The following is a 15,424-nucleotide window of genomic DNA, read 5'->3' on the forward strand; positions in this document are numbered from 1 at the left end:
CTTTATTTCCCTATTGGAGATCTCTGCTTGCCCATTTGATTGAGGGTGGTATGGTGTGGAAAGGCGATGGTGAACTTCGTACTTTCTCATTAGAGCTTCAATAGTCTGGTTACGGAAATGCGTCCCATTGTCAGATATTATAGCTCTGGGCACTCCGTACCTGTTAAAAATGTTAGTCCTAAGGAATTTCGCTACCTCTTTGGCTTCACAAGATGTGGTCGCATTGGCCTCTATCCACTTTGAAACATAATCAACTGCCACAAGTATGTATGCGTTCCCGTATGAAGACGGAAATGGACCCATGAAGTCCATTCCCCAGACATCGAAGATCTCACACACAATCACTGGAACTTGTGGCATTTCGTCCCTCCTGGAGATTCCCCCGGTCTGTTGACACCTCTCATAGTTCTGACAAAACTCGAAAGCATCTTTATGCAATGTAGGCCAGTAAAAACCGCTATCTATCACCTTCCTTGCGGTCTTCCTAGGTCCAAAGTGACCTCCACAAGCTAGGGCATGGCAATGATTTAGTACATCCCTCTGTTCCCACTCCGGGATACACCTCCGGATTACTTGGTCAGCTCCCATTCTCCACAAATACGGATCATCCCAGAAATAATACTTGGCTTCGCCTTTGAGCTTCATTCTCTGGGCCCGGGAGATTTCCTGCGAACTAGGCACCTCCCCAGTGACCAAGTAATTTGCCAGGTCTGCGAACCATGGCTTTTTGTTTAGATGACATTTACCTTTCTCAGAATCTCATGGACCTGTTAACGCCATGATTTTTTCCTAATTGATAGGTCTAGGAAATTCCCCTAAATAATACAAATGTTCCTCGGGGAATGCATCTGGTATTGCTTCCTCGGTCTCCCCTTGAAAAATACGACTAAGGTGGTTAGCCACCTTGTTCTCAGTTCCTTTCTTATCCTTAACCTCCCAATCAAATTCTTGTAAAAGTAACACCCAACGGATTAATCTTGGTTTAGACTCCTTCTTCGCCAGCAGGTACTTAATGGCCGCGTGGTCGGTGAAAACGATCACCTTCGACCCCAGCAAGTACGGGCAAAATTTCTCAAATGAATATACCACCGCCAGCATTTCTTTTTCGGTGGTGTCATAGTTCTTCTGGGCTTGATTTAACGTCTTGGATGCATAAAAAATCACGTAGCTTTTCCCATCAACTCTTTGACCTAGCACCGCTCCCACGGCATAATCGCTTGCGTCACACATGATTTCAAAAGGTAGATTCCAGTCGGGCGCTCTAATAATGGGAGCAGAAACTAACCTATCCTTCAACAACTAAAAAGCTTTTTTGCACTCCCTATCGAAAGCAAACTCCACATCGTTATGCAATAAGTGAGTGAGTGGTTGAGCGATCCTTGCGAAGTCCTTATAAACCTCATATAAAATCCTGCGTGCCCTAGGAATCCTCTCATCTCTTTCTGATTCGTTGGGTAAGGCAGTTTTTAGATAACATCAATTTTTGCTTGATCTACTTGTATGCCTCTTTCTGACACCACATGCCCTAGGACAATTCCCTCAGGGACCATAAAGTGGCATTTCTCAAAATTCAAAACCAAATGCTTCTCCTGGCACCTCCTCAGCACTATATCCAAACTTGCCAAACACGAGTCAAATGAATTCCCGTACACAGTGAAGTCGTCCATGAAAATATCGATGCAATCTTCCAGGAGATCCGAGAAGATACTCATCATACACCGCTGAAAAGTACCTGGCGCATTGCACATGCCGAACGACATCCTTCTGTAAGCATACGTTCCAAAGGGACACGTGAAAGTTGTCTTCTCCTGATCCTCGGGATCCACATAGATTTGAAAATACCCACTATATCCATCCAGGAAACAAAAATATTACTTACCCGCCAATCTTTCCAACATCTGGTCAATGAAAGGTAATGGGAAGTGAACCTTCTTGGTAGCCTCGTTCAGCTTCCGGTAGTCAATACACATCCTCCACCCAGTAACAAGTCGAGTAGGGACCAACTCATTTTTATCGTTCTTAACCACCTGTATTCCTGACTTCTTTGGTACCATATGTACTGGACTAACCCATTCATTGTCTGGTATGGAGTATATGATTCCTAGGGATAGCAACTTCAATACTTCCTTCAGCACTTCTTCCCTCATGTTCGGATTCAACTTGCGTTGTGGGTCCCTACAGGCTTTTGCTCATTCTTCTAGGCGAATGTGATGCATGCACAGATCTGGACTGATCCCAACCAAGTCAGAGAGTGTCCACCCAATAGCCTTCTTGTTTCTCCTGATTACATTTAGCAATTCCTCTTCTTGTCCCTCGGTCGAGCTGCTGTTAATAATCACCGGGAAATTTTCATTCTCCACCAGATACGCATACTTGAGCCCAGGTGGAAGCGTTTTCAGCTCTTTCTTAGGGACATCTTTTTCCTGGGGCAAGGGATTTTTCTCTGTCGACCCAGTTGTTATTCCCTTCTTAGACTCAGTAGAACTGTCCACGCTCGCCACATAAGGTGCCTTCCTTGATCTGGCTAGCTCCGGGTTCGTACAGAATTCCAGAATCGCTTCAGCTAGCTCATCATCTGATAACTCACTCGTATTCATTGCTTGACACCAACTAGCCACTTCTCTATCAATGTCATGACTTATTTCGGAATTCTCGATATGTTCCTGTATTAACTCTGTCTCAAGATATTCTTTGACTAAGGGGTTAATAACATCTATAGCATGCACATTTTCAATGTCAAGAGGTTTTTTCATTGCCTCATCTATGCTGAATGTATATTTCTCCCCATTATAATCAAGGCAGATGGTACCATCAAAAACATCAATGATAGTATTAGCGGTACGCAGGAAAGGTCTCCCTAAAAGTACTCCACCAGACTCTGCAGATTCATTATCACTCATTCTAATCACATGGAAATCTGCTGGGTAGAAGTCATGTACCTTTACTATCACGTTCTCAAGCACTCCTTCAGGACAAATGCATGACCTGTCTGCCAATTGGATCACAACTTTGGTGTCCACCATGCCTACCCCTACTAACTTCTTGTATATAGAAAGTGGTAACACATTTATGGATGCACCTAAATCACACATAGCATGCTCGATCTTCACATCACCAATAGAGATGGGTAAGGTAAACATACCTGGATCATTGCATTTCGAAGGCATCCTCCGCTTTTGAATCACTGCAGAGATGTTCTCACCGATCAAAATTTTCCCACTAGGTCTAGCCTTCCCAGCTATAAATTCCTTGATGAACTTGCTAAACACCGGCAATTTCAAAGCCTGTAAGAATGGTAGATTAATCTCCAATTTCCCAAAAATATCCATGAAATCCACCGGCTCTTCCTTCTTCTTCTTAGCTTCCCCCCGGCTTGGGAAAGGCTTCAGTCGCTTCCCTGCTCCGATAGAGCTTTCAGTTGAGAATTCTCCAGTTTTCTCCCTTATTGCCTCGTTTTCCAACTCCGACTCTGGATCGAGGAAAAATGGTTCAGTTGACTTAGGCAGGGGTTTCTCCAAATCTCCTGTTTCAAGGTCATCCTTGACCAAGGAATTTTCTCCCTCCAAGTTCCTGGATCTAGGAATTGTATCCTCGTACTTCTTGTCTTCCTTGGAACTTGTCGCTTCCTTCGTTCTTACCACTGGCCCTTCATATCCCCTCCCGGATCTCAAGGTAATCTGACTTATATTCGCTCTATCTGTGGCCTTACTGAGGCGGGAATCTTTCCTTCATTTCCCCTCATATCACTCAAAGAAGTGGCTATCTGCGATAATTTCTTGGCCAGCATATCCATGGCCGCCTTTTGCTCCTGTTGATCATCTTGAAGCTTGCGCACTACGTCACTGTTTGATTGCAGGTTATTTTGCATATGTTGTTGAGAACGGACGAGATCGTGCACCATATCATCGATACTCTTTTGTGGCTTTGGTGGCTGACTGGGCCCTGGCCCTATATTCAGAGTCGGTCCACTCATCTGATTCTGACGAGCGTTTCCTTGACCTCCTGAAGAGTTGTTGTATTGATTTCCTTGACCCTGGTAATTGTTCTGAAAATTCCTTTGGTGCGGCGGTACATAAGAGTTCCCTTGATTGTTCTGATTTCTGGTTCCCCAGCTCGAGTGGTCTCCTTGGTTCCGATTGATCCAGCTGCCCTGCCCCTCTTGATTCATTCCTGACCAGTTACCTTGTCTTTCGGGATGAGGTGCAAACTGCTGACTTTGTTGTGGTGCTGGTTGATTCTGCTCATTGTCGGTCCATCTGATATTTGGATGGTTTCTCTAGGGCGCATCTCTCTGTCTCCCTGGATTCCAGCTCCCATCGGGATTCCAACTTCCCATTGCATTGACCTGGACCTGATAATCTCCTTCCTGGGTCCCATAATATTGCTGAATTTGATTATCTCCTGGACCAGGAGATTTCTCCTTCCCTTGTGAAACTGGTGGATTTGTTTTTTCAATTACGTTCAATAGAGCTTTCTCGAGCCTGTCAATCCTTGCTTCTACCTTATCATCTTCTTGCTCTCTCACAGCATGCACCGATCCTCTCCTCACTACATTTCTAGGGTTATCGTACGCCTTCTTAGCGTCGATCAACTTCCCCAGGATTTCTCTTGCCTCACTTCCCCTCTTCCTTGTGAAATTTCCCCCACTCGAGGAGTTCATTAAGTCCTTTGACTCAGGAGTTGCCCCTTTGTAAAACAGAGAGTAGGTCTCTGCCTCTATCATTCGGTGATTCGAGCATGCATCCAACAATCCCTTGAATCTTGACCAATACTGACTCAAGGATTCATCGTAATCCTGCTTACACTCTAGTATTTCTTTTTTTAGTGCATTCGTCTTGTTAGATGGGAAGAAATAATCTAAGAATTCCAACTTGAAGTCCCTCCATGTGCGGATAGAATCCGGGGGCAACCTCAATAACCACGTATTAGCTTCCCCCTTCAAGGTAAATGGAATTGCCCGTAGGCGATAATCCTCCTCTGTTGCTTCATTCGGCCTCTTCTGAATACCACACAACTTACTGAATTCATTTAAGAACTCATACGGACACTCATTTCTGCGCCCAGAGAACGTTGCAAGATGCCAAGTACGTTTGTCTTGATCTCAATAGTCCTCTGGCGCTGGTTCATTACTATGGCTTGGGCCGGCTCTCCATCTAAATGAGCTGTCAGCGACCCTATCTCTGGATCTGGATCTACCACTTGCGCCATGACTACTTCCTCTGCTTCCCCTGTTTCTGACTCTGTTTCTGATTCGGGTAATGACTCTGGATCTTCGCGTCCTGACGACGTCTAAGATTCGTTGCTAGTAAATTCACTCGGAAACGGATCTCCCGTGGTGAACCCTGATATGGTGGTCACAGTAGAGACTGTATCCTTAACCTGCCAATTAAACCGGCCGTGCTTCCACCCAGATGAGTTGCTCCAGTGGGCAGATCTTGAGTCTTTGCTCATAAACTACAAATAAAAAAAAGAAAATAAATCAAAACTATTTACACCACAGACTCTGAACACTAACACAAAGCACGCCATCCATCCCCGGTAACGGCGCCATTTGGAGGGTCTGACTACGATCTGGTAGTAGCGTGGTTTCACACGGAGTAAGCAAGTGTGCACAGAGAAAACTAATGCAAGTGCTTGGTCAAGACTCCACGCTCCTTAAATCCGCTGGATCACTAGGTCCAGGAACTCAAGAGAACACAGAGTGTTTTTGTCGTTGGATACACTCGACTCCCCTTCAAAAATAAATCCCTCAACCCGAATACTATAAATTAGCATAGGGAAGCGGGGTCGATCCCACGAAGATGGATTCGTGAAGTAGTGCTTAGAGACTCTGGAAACAAGCGGCTGCTGCCACGCAAAAGGGTTGAGAATTTTAACTACCTCTAGATCTAGGCACGAAATGTAAATGCTAGACCTAAGACACAGAAAATGTAATAAAATCAGATTTCAACACTGAGAGACACATTTTACTTCCTAGATTAAGTAAACGACTAACTAACTAAGACTAGACAGGGAAAATAAAACAGTGGGGACCATGGCTCCAAATATAGCAAGTACGACTAAAGCTGCAAATAACAAACTCATGCTCCAGCTAACAACGACATGCAATTTCCTAACCGATTCAAGCACGCAAATGGAGAAAACAGAGCATATATCTAGAATCGAACAGAATATAGAAATTGGGATGCCGGAAACTTGCTATGAAACGGAAATACATCAGATCTACGTAAACTAGGCGAAATGAAATGAAGACACGTAAACTAGGCATAAGATAAAATAAATCTTGTTCAGATTCACGTCGGGTGCTTAATCCACTCCGGATCCAAGCGATCCGAACCCAACAACAGACACAATCGACTCCATAACTCCGGTTTTCACAGATCTGCTCCGATCAACTCTGAATTCAAACAATGACAGACAACTCCACAACTCCAGCGAACTCAACCCTCCTATTCATCCACAAACAGACTCCGATCACCCAGATCCAACCACAAACCTGCATAAATTCAGAAAACAACTGCGAAACGCATCCAGTTCGAACAATCCAACTCCAAAATTCCGGAAATCAACATGACAGACGTAACAGAAAATCAAACTTGCATTAAAATAAGAGAATATTCGGCAAAAGCAAAAAGAAGTCCGAGCTTTGAACAACGAAGCTCGGCAAAATCAGCAAAGTATGAAAGCGGAAATTAAATTATTTCTTCGCCGCCACTGAAGGACGGTGTTACAACCCGATCGAAAATATATGAAAGCTCAAGTAAACTCCAGTGCATGACCCCCCTGAATCTCCCCACGAAAAATAACCCAAGTGTGTGAAAAGTGAACTAAGCTACAGGCTGTTAGCCAGGTCTCCAACCGAGAAGATCCCTCCAGCGTGCATGCTTCTGCCTTTTATAGACACAGACATAGCCTTCTATAGTCTTCGTAGAAATCTCTATTCTACCCTTCAACTTCGAGGCTTCCTCCGTCAAGCAATTTTCCGCATAATGTCCACTCATTCGCCTATTTCCTAGGTCCACGCAACTGTCTTCCTCCTTCCTGGACCTGGCGAAAATCTTCACACACCTGGCTTAAAACGTGTGTTAGACCCAGAAATTTTACGAATTAAAACCCTAGACCTATGCATGAAATTAGCCTTATCAACACCCTCTATTTATAAGCTCGATTCGTCCTCCAGCTGGATAACGATCTTGTCAGGGAATATTCACTCATTCTGAGAATGAGCGACTCATTGATTGCTACGTGCTGTTCTTCTAGAATGTCGACGCTTTTTGGTAACAAATTCGTGACTCAGCTTCGTCCTTGCGCCTCATATTCCAGCACGTGTCCCCTTCTAGAACGTCGTCCTTGATAACAGAATGGTGCGCTGTATCCAGCTCATTTCCTCACGTGCTCTTTTTCCAGAAGCCCGTGGTCCCCTCCTAACTGCTTGATCGCTCCCCTTGATCAACTCCCCCAATTCTGAGCCTTTTATCGCCTTTGTACTTGCTTGATCAGGTCGGCCTTGAAGCCTTGGTCAAGTGGTAATTCTGCACATTTAACACTTGTTTCGCACGATAAACCGATCAAGTAGCTTGTATTTCACCCATAAACCGATGCATGAAATAGGCCCTATCATCAGTCTGTGATTGTTTTCCTTGTGATCGATATCCGGTACTGACCTTTAGCTATGCTACTTATACTTTGTATACTTGCAGGTATTTATAGTGCTAATAAAAAGTGCATCAACATTACCCTTCAAGTACTTGGGGATATCTTGTGTAGTGTAGTCCAAAGTCAATAATATACTTCAAGTATCTCAAAACTCTGAACAAAGCTTTCCAATGTTCCTGCTTGGGTTGCTCGTGAATCGGCTCAACTTGTTCACTGTACAAGCAAGATCTGGTCGAGTACAGTTCGTGATAAACATCAAACTTCCTATAACCCTTGCATACTCTTCTTGAGCAACAAGCTCACCCATATTCTTGCTTAGATTGACATTAAGCTCCAAAGGAGTCTTTGCTGGCTTACAATAAAATGAGTTGAATTTCTTAAGCATTTTTTCTCAACATAATGAGATTGCGTTAAGGCAATTCCCTCATTAGTCCTTAATATTTTGATTCCGAGAATCACATCAGCTAGACCAATATCTTTCATATCGAAATTTCTTTTCAACATGTTTTTGTCTCGTTAATAATGGCACTATTGCTGCCCATTATCAACATATCGTCAACATAAAGACACACAATAACAAACCCGTTATCTGTATTCTTAATGTAAACACACTTATCACACTCGTTGATAGTGAATCCATTTGTCAACATCACATTGTCGAACTTCAAGTGCCATTGCAACGGCGCTTGCTTCAATCCATAAAGAGATTTTACCAATGGAAGCTATTCTCGTAACAGTTGAGTAAGTATCAAAGAAGTCATGACCTTCTTTCTGTTTAAAGTCTTTGACTACTAGGCGGGCTTTGTACTTATCTACAGTACCATCGGGTTTATATTTCCTTTTCAGAATCCATTTGCATCCTAAGGCCTTACAGCCTTCCGGCAAGTCTACTAACACCCACGTGTTATTTAGCATAATGGATTCCATTTCACTGTTGATAGCTTCTAGCCACCACACCGCGTCTGGGCCAGACAGTGCTTCTGATAGTGACTTTGGTTCACCATCCAACATAAAAGTTATGAAATCTGGACCAAAAGTCTTAGCAACTCTATCTTTTACCACATCTTGGTTCTACATCCCCAGGACATGGCCTGGTCACTTTTTGGAGACTTAGAACTAGTGGTTTCGTCTACCATTCTTTCACTAGAACGATCATCTTGCTTCTTGCAAGGAAACACATTCTCAAAGAATAAAACATTCCTAGACTCAATTATTGTTCGTTCAGCTACATTAGGTATAACTGAACTAGGAAGTGACATGCGCTGCTATTGAGTGCATATCCAATAAAAATACAATCGACTGTTTTAAGGCCAATTGCAACTTGTTTTGGAGGCGGCACTTGTGTTAGGGTTTTGTATACTAAAAATCACCTTTCGAGTGATTGAATACTGTAACACTCTATATATTCTTTTCCAATGAATGCAACAGATTATTCTTGTCATAATGTTGTTATGTTTTACATTTAATAGATGTTTATTGCATATTTAAATGTATAAGCGAACGTAACAAAGTTTAAGTCTTTGTTTTAGTAGACCGGTTATGGGCGCCGTTCACTTTAAGGTAACACGGTCAGTCCTGAACAAAGAAAAATAAGAATTTCACAACCTAGATAGGCCTAAACTACCTATCGTGAAAGGTTGCAATGTCAGTCCGATTATTTCTAAGCCTTATTGAAATAGGATGACGTTGGTGTGGTATAGCACTGAATTGGATCTAAACGGCAAGACGAGTCTTTATGCTATCTACTGAAAGACGAGGTCTTGATAATTAATTTCTTAATCAATGTACGTTAGCATTGAGCATACGATATTGATTATCTACTACTTTGACTTACCAATATGTGCGGGTTTTTCGTAACCCAATAATCCTGGTATCTTGGGTAGTGGCGATTAATATCTAGCGGTGCTAGGATTGCTATTATATTGAATCGTGCGCGAGGTGAGTCTCGTTTCATAACATCCACAAGAGGAGCTTGAAACAAGGTTTTATTATTTGGAACCTAGCTAGTTGGAGTTTGATTACTCTATGAACAATAAATAAGGGTTTCTTGCTAAGTCCACTCTTGGAGTTTATAATATGTTAATTAATTAAGTCCATAGCAGACATTGATTAATTAATGGATGTTTCTATCTTAAGCGCGAGAAATAAATGACAAACAAATGGAAACCCGGAATACTTGTAATTTTGGATTTGGATGGGCAGTGCAATATTACTTCTTTAGTGGCTGATTGTAATATTCCAATATAAGCTCATATTAAATTGTGGGTTCGATTTAATTCGTAAAAAGCTTATTGGGGGATGCCATATCCAAATTCTTCCTTAGATCCCTGACTGGGCCCAATATGTGACTTAATAAAAATAGGAGAATAAAGGAGACAGAAAAAACACTTGTTTTATTTTACAATTTTCGTCCCCCTCTATTCCAAGGAGAGAAACGATTTTTGCTCTCCTTCCGTAAGCAGGATTCTATCTTCTTTAAGTAAGTCCTAGTATTCTGGTGAGATTTGTCCACATAAATATCAGATTACAGTCCGGGATACCAGTCAGAAGATCCGAAGTTGAGTACTCAAGATCTTCACGTGGAGAAGACGCAAGCCATCTTCGATTCTTAAGTGAATCAACGAGGTAAATTGGCTAACTCCGTAGAAAGCATGTTTTAGGGATTATTTGTGCTAAAGCATGTTTAAATTCAAATTGTGAGCATGATACATGTGAGAATTACGCGAATATAGTTTATCTAAATAATCTGCTAAATAGATCAAGTTTTATGTGATCCGTTAGAACGCACGCTTCCGCAGCAAACCCCTATAATTGGTATCAGAGCCAGGTTTTGGCTCTGATTAAATGGATTTAAATTTTGCGAAATTCATGTACGCAAGTGTTATTTGATTACGGAGCTTGTTCTTGTTGTTTCTTTTTGTTCATATTTTATGCATGTTGAATCAACGAGAACTATCGAATAAAACAACTTGAATTATTCGATCGCATGAGACTTGCAATCCGTCGGCGCTTGCGCCGAGATGGATCGCACCACGCACGATCGGGAAAGGGTCATCGATTGAGTGGGAGCCCGAGGCTCACGTTCACGGGGCGACGCGCAGACAAGCGTTGGCTTGTGCACGCCGCCGGCCGAGACCGCGCGCCCCAAGACCGAGACGCTGAGAGCTCCAACCCTAGGCAGAAGGTCCGAGACGTAGCTCCAAGCTACTGGCCGAGACGTGCTCGCCTTGCAGCGCGACGTGTGCAGGAGCCGTGGGAGCGGCGAGTGTCGGATGGTCGAGACGGGCGATCGCCGCTGGTCGAGAGGAGTCGCGCCACTGCGCGATCTCCTGGCCGAGATGCTGGTGCCAACCGACGAGCCAGGTGGTTGAGAGCAGGCGCGCCACCGCGTGTCCTGCTGGCTGAGTACTCGCGACGCCCGACGAGCCAGGCGGCCGAGACGCTAGCGCGCGACAAGCGCGCTGCTGGCAGAGACGCCGTGCGTGTCGTGATCCGACGACGAACTCCTCGGGTCCTCGTCATTCATCGTTCGTGCGATAAGATAACGATGAAAGATTATTTTAATAATTTTTTAATTTTTAATTAAATGATATCATTAAAATATTATTATTTAATGGAAATAAAATATTTTGGGAAGATTTCCATAGATTTTAGGAATATTTATATTATTATCCATATCTATGGAAATAAATAATATTATTTTGATTCCTAGATGATATGAACAAGAATAATTTAATAATTTCCTAATATCTATATATATCTAGAATCCTAATAAGGATAGATATGTAAGAATACATTAAATAATAAAAATCTCTCTTCCTAATCCTAAACATGGAAATAATTTGAATTTAATTTTTCATGTCTTATTAAGAATTAAATAACTTGTTTATTTTAGATATATTTTATAGTAGATATGGATAAGAATTAAATTCTAGAACAAAGGTTTCCTAAAGGAAGATACCAAAGTAAATGAAAGATTTAATTATCCAGCAAGTTAAATACCAACAGAATTTAATTAAGCATTAATCTGCCTCAAGGCTAAGGATAATTAAAGGAAAAATCATAACTCAAATATATAAGCTATAATTACGACTTTAATGTTTGTATATGGTCTCCATCAATTGGTCTGCAATTTATGAAGCTTATTTCCAATATTATTGCCACCCATTATGTGGGGACAATAATCATACGAAATAGCAAGTTCATGAGGGCGGACTTCTCAAAGATAAATAGTATGAACTAGAATGTGGTTTCCAATATTATCGCCACCCATTATGTGGGGACAATAATCCTAAGAAACTACGAGATTCAGAAGTTCACACAGGATTTATGAGATAGCTTGATCTTGTTAGCAACACATGAGCATTGTTATGGGAGTGTGTTGTAGAAATGAGACTCTGTATTGCTAAATTTGGTGGTCTTGTTTAGGCAGCATTAGGCAGCCATGCCATTATGTGGTCTCTGGACTATTCGTCGGTGTTGTGACCAGTAAAATTATAGAGTTTTAATGCGTATTGACCTCTTATGGAGGGTACAAAATTTTAATTTTACAGTTGTATGATTTTGAAAAGTTTTATGGTTAATCTGATCAAACTTCTTACATAAGTTTATGACAATTAGTAAATACTCTGTTTTGTAGTGCAAATCAAATCGTCAAGATGTCATTCAATCCTCTTTCTGCAATCCTTAAAGAAAACAAACTCGAGGACCAAAATTACATAGAATGGAAACAAAACTTGGACATCGTTCTTACAGAAGAAGAGTACAGCTTTGTACTCACAACCCCGCGACCTCCAGTGCCGCCGGCTAATGCTGCGGCAGGAGTCAGAGATGCACACAGACGGTGGTATAAGGCGAATGAGATGGCTAAGTGCTACATGTTGGCTTCTATGTCTTCAGTACTCAAGCATCAGCATTCTGCCATGGAAACGGCCACCGAGATCATGCTGAATCTCAAGAATCTTTTTGGTACTTAGAATCGAATGGCTAAGTCTCAAGCCTTTCGGAGTATTATGTCGAAGACAATGAAGGAAGGCTCGTCAGTGAGGGACCATGTCCTCGAGATGATGGGCCACCTCAACCAAATTGATGTTTTGGGAGGGACGATCGATCCCGAGTCCCAAGTAACAATCATTCTTCAAAGTCTCCCCCCTAGCTTCCAGCAGTTCAAGTTCAATTTCGAGATGAACAAAAGGAATTACACCTTGACGGAACTGTTAACTGAACTTCAATCGGCAGAGGATCTTATGGTTCAAGCTAAGGCGGCCATTATGATTTGGGACCTCGTTCCTCTGGCTTTAAGCCTGGCGTAGGAAAGAAGTCGGCACCGAACTCAGGAGCGGCCAAGATGGCTAAGTGAAAGAAGAAGAAGAGGGCAAACAAGAAGCCCACGGGGAAGTGTTTCAAGTGTGGTGAGAAGGGGCATTGGAAGCCAGACTGTCCTAAAAGGGGAAAGGCCACAGGTATGCGTCAAGCTCTAGTAGTCGAGTCTTATTTGACTTCGACATCTACTTGCACTTGGGTTATTGACACAGGAGCTACTGATCATATTTGTTTTGATCCTGACTTAATGCAAGTGACAAGACGGCTACATGATCGTGAGATCGAAGTCCAGCTGGGCGACGCTACAAAAGTGGCGGCCGTTGCAGTGGGAGACATTTATTTTCGTTTTAGTAGTGATAGAATTTTGATTTTGAATAATGTTTTGTTGATACCTTCTTTAGAAGAAATTTAATTTCATTTTCTAAATTGGTTTTTGATGGATATTCGATTTCTTTTAATGACAATTGCGTTATTAAGAAAGATGATTCTTACATCTGTCGTGGTATCATGGAAAACAATCTGTACACAATCACGTCTACACAATTTAATAATCGCAAATCAGAACTCAATACTACATTGAAAATTTCAAAGAAACGAAAAGAACCTTCAAGTTTAATGAACGAAACGTACTTATGGCACCTTAGACTTGGTCATGCCGATGAAAGGAGGATCCATTCTCTTGTGGAACAAGATCTTATTAAAGGTCTAGAGGAGGAACCTTTTCATAAGTGTGAGTCATGCTTAGAAGGCAAGATGACCAGGAGACCTTTTAAGGCTAAGGGCAATAGGGCCAAGGAAGTACTTGAGCTCGTTCATACCGATGTGTGTGGACCAATGTCTACCGAGGCAAGAGGTGGTTTTTGATATTTCATCACATTTATTGATGACTTCTCGAGGATTGGATATGTCTATTTGATGCGCCACAAGTCAGAATCCTTTGACAAGTTCAAAGACTTTAAGGCTTATGTGGAGACGTATCATGGAAAGAGTATCAAACGCCTGCGATCTGATCGCGGGGGCGAGTACCTCAGTGCCGAGTTTTTGGACTACTTATCGGAGTCGAGAATTGAATCCCAACTGACCGCGCCGGGCACGCCCCAGCAGAACGGCGTGGCTGAAAGAAGGAACATGACCTTGTTATACATGGTCCGGTCGATGATGAGTTATGCACGGCTACCTGTTTTGTTTTGGGGACATGTCTTGCTTTCCGCATACCATATATTAGACAACTTACCGTTAAAATCCGTACCTACTACTCCTTATGAGTTGTGGACTGGGCGCAAGCCCAATCTAGCACATCTCAAGATTTGGGGTTGCCCGGCTCATGTATTGGAAAAGGATCCAACTAAGCTAGGATCAAGGACGGAGGTATATTTGGTTATAGGGTACCCTAGAGGATCGAAAGCTTATGAATTCTTTAGTCTCCGAGACAAGAAAGTCATTGTGAGTACTCACGCGACATTCTTAGAGGAAGACTATGTAATGAATCATAAACCCAGCAGTGAAGTGGCTCTAGATGAGCTAACTTCTGTCACAAGTTCCATTAACCAAGAACCCGTACCTAGTGTACAAACAATTCCCGAAACTTCAACTTCTACTCCAAGCATTGTAGTGCCGCGTCGCAGTGGGAGGGTCTCTCATGAGCCCGATAGATACATTGGTTTGGGGGAATCCATGGATCACTCCTCAGAAAGCAATGTATTAGATCCCTGGAACTTTGTAGAGGCGCTGGCAGATGTCGATCATTGTAAATGGGTGAAAGCAATGGATTCGGAACTACAATCTATGATAGACAAATGCGTCTACGATTTATCCGTCCCGAATGCTGTACTGCCATTGGGAGCAAGTGGATAAACAAACGTAAATGAGGACCTGATGGACGAGTTAAAGTCTTTAAGGCAAGACTAGTGGCCAAGAGGTTTACCCAAAAGGAAGGTGTCGATTATGACGAGAATTTCTCCCATGTGGCCATGCTCAAATCGATCCGGACACTGTTGTCTATAGCAGCTTATATGGATTGGGATGTATGGCAGATGGACGTTAAGACTGCGTTCCTCAACGACAGTCTTGAGGAGACCATCTACATGGAACAACCCGAGGGATATGCCATAAAGGGCAAGGAACACATGAGTTGGAAGCTTAAGAAGGCTATTTATGGCCTTAAGCAAGCATCTAGATCATGGAACCAGTGTTTCGATAAAACTGTTCGCAAGTTTGCATTCAAAAAATTCCCAAATGAAAGCTGCGTGTATAAGAAGATTGAAAAAGGGAATGTTGTGTTCTTGGTTTTATATGTAGATGACATTCTTCTAATTGGAAACAATAAAAAGATGTTGTCATCAGTAAGAACTTGGTTGTCAAACCAGTTCGAGATGAAGGATATGGGAGACGCGGGACACATCCTCGGTATCAAGGTTCTTCGGAATCGAGAAAAGAAGATGTTGTG

This window comes from Salvia splendens, chromosome 21, assembly GCF_004379255.2.
Source record: "Salvia splendens isolate huo1 chromosome 21, SspV2, whole genome shotgun sequence".
Lineage (NCBI taxonomy): Eukaryota > Viridiplantae > Streptophyta > Magnoliopsida > Lamiales > Lamiaceae > Salvia > Salvia splendens.